General features: G+C 36.6%; 1 pseudogene; it reads right to left on the reverse strand.

The window, feature by feature from the left end:
- Positions 1–841: 841 nt before the first annotated feature.
- On the reverse strand, positions 842–6,579 carry LOC116547184 (annotated as a pseudogene).
- Positions 6,580–7,240: the final 661 nt, after the last annotated feature.

Raw genomic sequence — 7,240 nt, forward strand, 5'->3', positions numbered from 1 at the left:
GAAAGGTTTGTCTCTAGGCAGTGGCCTAGAACCCAAGAAGTGGCTAGGGGATGGGACTTTCCACACCTGTAAGGCCATAGGGTTCAGAGGGAATCTCTCTGCTTTCACTCAGGCCCTGGTATATTGCAGAACTGTGGGCTGATGGGCTGCTGTGTTTTACCTACCTGGCCTCTGCCAGATTCCAGGACCTGCAGCCCTTATTGCTGTCTTTATTGATACAATATTTCTTTCCCCTAGCTCGACTTACATTTTTTACTAAATATATTTATTTCTCAAAAGCAAGATTCATATTGCTACTACTAAGAATCAAGTTTACTTGAAATTTTAAATGGCAACACAATCAACAAAGTGAAAATTATTATTCTACATTAATTCAAATTGCAGTTAGCCAAGATTGCACAACTGCACTCCAGCCTGGGTGACAGAGCAAAAACAAAAACAAAAGCAATTAGATAAAGACAATCAATAGGAACATTAAATCAAGTCCAAGTCTTTTTAATTAAGCACAAAATCTCTGCACTTTTCCATTGATTTTGACTTCAGTCAGACACCTCTCTCATCTATTATTTTACTCAGTGAAAGAAATAAAGACAAGCCAGAAAATATATTATATTCTACACTATCCATTGTGGTTGATGACGTTCCCAAAACGAATAAAGAACAAAAATATGTTTTTAGTGTTTTTACCATATTTAATGGCAACATAATAAATTCTGATGACATTAGAAGGCAATTCAATGAACTACAACCTATGTGTTCTTTTGATAAGACACGAGTAAAAGGGCTTCCTGAAATAAAGGGGGTCTGACACCCTACAGACACATTTCTAATTTGTCTCTAGTCAAAAGTGACTACAGGAAAAGATAGGCCAGATATAAGGTGAGAAGGAGAAATTAGAGATGGTATGTATAAGGGAACTTCGATCAACATTAACAAAGCTCACAATTCTACCTTCGTAATCCAGAAATATTCCTAGTCAGCTAGTAGGTCTTGGTACATATTGAAACATAAGTGGGGAGGTGGTAAAGAGAGCGCAGTGACTGTCTTTAACACATCCAAGAAGAAAGAGTCCATCCTCTTCATCTCTTTTGTCATTCCAACTATTCTCTTTCCAATAATCATTACAGACACCAAAAGCCCAGTTCCAAGAGTCCCCTACCTGAACCTCCCAGTAATATTTGCCAGCTGTGAAAATCTGAGCACCCCATGCAAGAAAACATCCAGGTGTTGCAGTGATATGGGGATTCTCTTGAGGTTCACATCCAACATTCATGCTTCTCAAATCTCCATGCAGGAAGATATGACTATTGGCTCTTTCAGGATGCAGAGTAATATTCACTGTAAAAGAGAAAAAAATAAATGCATAGGCAGTTGTAAATAAATGGAAATTAGAAGTCTTGAGGGAAATAATTTTCTAACAATAAGTAACTTTAGCAAGAAAGGTGAAGTCACAGTTTTGGACAATTTTGGTTGTAACATCTAATAAAGTATAGAGATGGTTAATATTTTCTACAGGACAAAAAAACTAAAAATAGACATTAAAAATCTTTTTTTGAAAACTCAAAAGTTGAGAGTCAAATGCAAATGAATCTCTTTTAATCTAATTTCCACAATAAAAGTAAAACATTAAATGCCTTGAATGCCCTTTAGTTATCAAGACCATTATTCAAACATATTTCTTATTCTTAAATGCTAGTGGTATAATTTTGGGAAGGACATGAAGATTTTCACTTACTCCAACATTGCTCTAGATAACTATATAAGACTTTATATATCTGTGTTGTATTAAAGCAGATATCTGCAAAACATTTTACCAGTCCCTCTGTGGTCTTCCATGCTAGCTCTGGGCTGAAGCTTAATTCTAGATTGTATATGCAGTTCTTTGTGTTGAAGTTAAACTAAAATTATTATTTTTACTTTTACAAAATAATTTGTTTTTTGATTGTGCAAATTAACTCAAATTTTTACATTATATGAACAATATGTATCAATGGGAAGAAAAATACAAATAGCCAACAAACTGCAGTGAAATATATTCCCCCAAAAAAATCTTAACAATTCAAATGAACCATACTAAAGAAATGTACAGTTTTTTAAAATCTACCTTTGGATATTAAACTTCCATCTGAGCATTGTTTCATTTATTCAGTTTTTTTATTTATGTCATTTCTTTTACCCATTATATAAGGTAGTACATATGATTCCAGAACATATTTAATTTTTACTATCTTTTACTCTTCATGTTATAAGTTGAATTGTAAACACAGAGATATGAAAGGGTTGCAGAGTCATATCATTCAGGTACTTCTGAAAAGAAGTCCAACATTTGATGAAGGGTAAAATAACACCCATGTGATACTAACAAGTAAAAACAGATGGGGGATTTCTGCCAATGGGCTGACACTCACCTTGGAATTGGTTGAGCCTGACCCTCAGTCCCGTGATGGGCTCTGCACTGAGCTCTGGATTCACAGGCTGGGGCATGTGCAGCAGCACGGACTCACTCCTGCAAGAGAAAGATGCAGTTACAACATCTACAGCCAAAAAGTAAATACAAAATAAAAATCACTACTTTTATTTAAAATACATGTCATGAGAATCCTTTTAATCTACATATTTGATGATTCAAAAATTATCACTTTTTTTTTTTCAAATTTATTCTTATTCACAGTTCCTGATTTTCAAGCATAATGGAGAGGTCTGAGTCAGAATTCAATCTGATCTCTGTTCTTATTGCCCCAAATCAGTAAGTATCCTTAGTCTTAAAACCATGGGAATGTTCAAAAATAAAATTCTGATTTCCAAACCTCATCAGGATCCCCCAAAAACTCTGTCTGAAAAAGCAGGTTATTTGAAGACTGCTGCATCTGTTGCTTCCTTCTCACTGTCAAGGTGTTGAAACTTGCTCCAGCCAGGAAAATCTGTCTTTTATAGCTGAGCTTCCCTAGAAGCCTACACAATTCTAACATTCTGACAGTTAATGTATTTTTTAGAAACAGACATATGTGTGTGTGTGTGTGTATGCGTGCATATATATATATAATTTCACAATATATGTAAACAAGAAACTGTCAACACTTTTCACTGCTAAGATACTTTTCACTATTCTCTCCAACATCCCCTGGTTGACGTTCTTGCCAACTATAAAACTTAATATTTCTCCTTCAACTATGCAGGATTTTGAGCAACAAAAAGGAAATCGGATAGAAAGATTTCCTTCCTTCCTTCCTTCCTTCCTTTTTTGCAGTACTCTATTTGTACCTGCCTAATAAAATCACTGAGTATGACAACAAAACAGATGACTGCATAGGGTAGCAGAGGGGAGAGCAGAACCAGAAAACAGTTTCAATACCTGAATCATTTATGCCTTCAGTGTGGTAAATCCTGCTTGGTATTTCTGGAAATTGAAATAACATCTGCTGAAATCCAAGTACACACTCACCTGTGTAATATGTCTCCAAAAGCCTGTTAAAAAATATATAAAGACTTAGTTATTTTCACAAGATGTATCTTCCACTATGTTCAATGTCAGATTTGGAGGCATTTTCTGAAGATATTATTTTCCTACCATCTTTCCTTCTAGAAAGCATTTTCTATTGTTTTTCTTATTAAAAACCCCAGATTGTTATATTGTCATAAATTAATGTCCTGTTAAAGTCTGAGTCTTGAAGGCAGTCTCTATACAAGTGAAGGGAGAAGGTGCCCAGAAAGTCTCTATGCTCTTCCATAACCATGAAGAACCTACTCAGTCATCTTCCCTAGGCCCTATTACCAAAGTGAGTGGACCCAAAAGTAATATCAATGTGATACTAGATTCCCAAATCTCTCTATCATGTCATGTCTACAAGTTAATCTAAATGTCAATGAATCACTTCTTATGTTATACATTTTCAAAAACCCAAAATATACTATTGACTTAAGATGGAGAATATTTCTTGAGCTGTTGCTTTGACCATTCCACAAAGTTTTGTTTCTGGTGGTAAAGCACGGGGACCTTTGGTCTGGTAGAATCTCTTGGAGAAGTTATACTCTCCTAAAAAAGTGGTATTAGTTACAAAAATGTGTTTTTGGAAACAAATCATGGAAATTAAGGGGGAGATAGAATTCAAGAGAGAGGAAAAACACCTATGCATGTGAATGTTCAACATCCTGATACCTTCTGGTCCATCAGTACCTGAAGTAGCTCCACATCTGGTTTATGGCACATTTCCCTTAGCTCCTCATACATTCCTCTTAACATCTCCCTCCTTTGTTCCATTCTGGCTTTGCTTTCATTGAGTTGCTGAGAAATGTCCTCGCCGTCCTTTTGTAGCCTCTCCAAATGATGTTGCTCTTCTTCGTGGAGAAATGACGGTATCTTCTGATATTCAGCTCTGATTGCTTCTATTCTTAAACTCACATAATCCTGCAGTGGCAATAAATTAGTCAAAACAGAAATCTACTTTTTCATATCCTATTGAATCTCACTGATTCCTCTTTGTTTCCTGAACATCCAATATTTTAACTGTCAGTCCTGCCAATTCTCAGAATTCACAAAATGTTATTCCTTTTCTCTTTCCCTGCATTAGGATTAACATAGTTGTATGTGTCCAATTGCATTCATTTGATACAGATTAAAATGTTTTCTAAAATGAAAATGAATTGCATTATTCTCTTCCAGCACACATTTGTGGAAAGGAAACACAGTTCTTGCTTAAGAATTAACATTTAGAGCTATATTGGCAAGATAGGAAACTATTGTTTATATTTCTGATATTTGGGGCAAGTTATATAAACTCGTTATGTGGAAAATAATAAAATGACCTAAGATTAGCATTGTCAATTCAATGCATTTCATCCAGCATAACTATTCTAATAAGACTTTCTTTAGTCTCATGCAAATAGGGACTTTTTTGGGTTTCATCAACCCCCAATTAAACACAAATGAAATATTATTTCACATGTTGTATTCTCAACCTAGAATTGTTTTTCATACATATATATTATATATGTATGAAAATATGTATATAGTACGTAGTACCTAGCCTATGTCAAATATTAAATTAGAAAATTTATTAGTATAGAAGAAAGAAAGAAATCTTTTAAATGAATATTTTAAATAAATATTTTAAATGCTAGATATCATATCCTCAAGATAAACATTTACAAAGAGAAAATCATTTCTAAAATTCTTTAAGTCCTCAGAGTTCTCCTTATATTTAGATATTAGTTTTCATATTTCTGGAATGTTTATATGTCTCCCTCGAGACACAAATCCACATTTCTCACCACTTTTCCCATCATATGTTATGTATTATTCAACATTAAATATTTGAGACACTTGATTTCATTGTTTCCCTACATTTTAACTGTTGTTTTTTTCTCCTGAAGTTTTCCACACATTTCCAAATACTACTTGCCCACCACCATTCATATTAATGCTGACCCAGCCTCAGAAGGTTCATGTGAACTTTCCACAAATGCCAAATAACTCTTCTACCCAGCATTTATTCAAGCAGCACAGATGGCAGCTGTGAGACAACCCTGTTTCTTGTATTTGTTGGTGTATTGCTATAGGTTGTATAGATATAGATGAGCATGCTTTGGGTAACATCTGTGGTTTGGTTAGGATTTCTACCTACGAGTCATACTATGTAAGAAAATAGACCACTTTTTCTCAATTGTTCCTTTCTTTGTTATTGAATCCCAGAAACATTGTGGTTTGAGATCATGTTCCTGTTTTTTAAAGGTCACCCATTTGGCCACCGTAAGTTCCTGGAGAGAGTAGAGTAGAGTATATACGGCACTAACCTTCCAGCATCTGGTTCTGCTGGTTTCCATGTTCAGGTTTCTGTAATTTTCACAAGCTTTTTCCCATAAAGACTGCATTTTCTTTATGAGCTTCTCCTGCAAAAGAGCCATAAATTGCAGCACAAGTGCAGACGACAAAGTAATATTCGACCCTGACATAGGGAGGGAGCCCAGAATGAAAGACAAGTCAGTCCCAGAGAAAACTGTTTCCTTTGTTTCCCCTTCATGTTTGTCAAAACTCTGAAGTCTGGAGCTAGGAAACTTTAAAACAGAGATGCTTAAGGGACTCAGAGATGGCTTCCTCTAATCACCAAGAAAATATACTCACAGGAATATTATGTATCCTTTACAGAAATTGATCTTCAGAGGCATACTTACCCGGCATTCCTCAGCAGCCCATTCAATGGGACAGTGTCTGTGATCTTGGTGTTCCTGAGAGTTGGAGCACAGCAAACAGAGCAGGCTCTTGTTCACTTCACAGAACATCTTCTTTGTCTCCCTGTGAGCCCCACACATTTGCTCCTCAGCGCTCAGGAACTGCTGGAGACTGACTTTTCTGAGAAGGGAAGCCATCTTCTTCACACGAATGTCAGTTTTGAGGTTTCTCTGCCATGTTGTCTTCTTGCACTCAGAGCACTTAGCAAGAACTGGGAAGTTTGGCCAGCTGATGTATAAACAGGGCCTGCAAAAGCTGTGCCCACAGTCTATGGTGACTGGGTCTATGAAGTAGTTCATGCAGATGGGGCAGGTGAGTGCCCTCTGGAAGGCTTGCAAGAATCCAGAATTCATCTTCCTGAGGAAGAAAGAGCAACACATCATTTGAGGGCCTGGGTTGGTGAAAAGCTTCTGAACATGTGGTGATACGTGATAGTTGTATGTTCTTTACTTTAGGGTGTTAATTAAAGCAGAACAAACAATTTCTTCTGTAGCAAAAATGAAAAACTCACACATAAGGAAGAAATATTCATCCTTCAGGCTTTATAGCAGACGTTACTGACTAGTTGCCTCACTATCCCTTCTATTCCTAGTTCCTGTCTGTAACACAATACAAATCTATTCAAGTACCTGTCAATCAAATAAAGTGATGATAAAAGTCTCAATATTTCAGGGGATTTATTTGCCAAAGTTAAGAATGTGCCTGAGGCTGGGAGCAGTGGCTCTTGCCTGTAATCCCAGCACTTTGGGAGGCCTAGGTGGGCAGATCACAAGGTCAGGAGCTTGAGACCATCCTGGACAACATGGCAAAACCCCGTCTCTACTAAAAATACAAAAATTAGCTGGGCGTGGTGGTGTGCACCTGTAATCCCAGTTACTCAGGAGGCTGAGGCAGGAGAATTGCTTGAACCCAGGAGGCGGAGGTTGCAGTGAGCTGAGATCACGCCACTGAACTCCAGCCTGTCAGTTGGCGATGGAGTGAAACTCTATCTCAAAAAAACAAAAAACAAACAAA

This window comes from Sapajus apella, unplaced genomic scaffold, assembly GCF_009761245.1.
Source record: "Sapajus apella isolate SASKATOON/1434 unplaced genomic scaffold, GSC_monkey_1.0 scaffold2305, whole genome shotgun sequence".
NCBI lineage: Eukaryota > Metazoa > Chordata > Mammalia > Primates > Cebidae > Sapajus > Sapajus apella.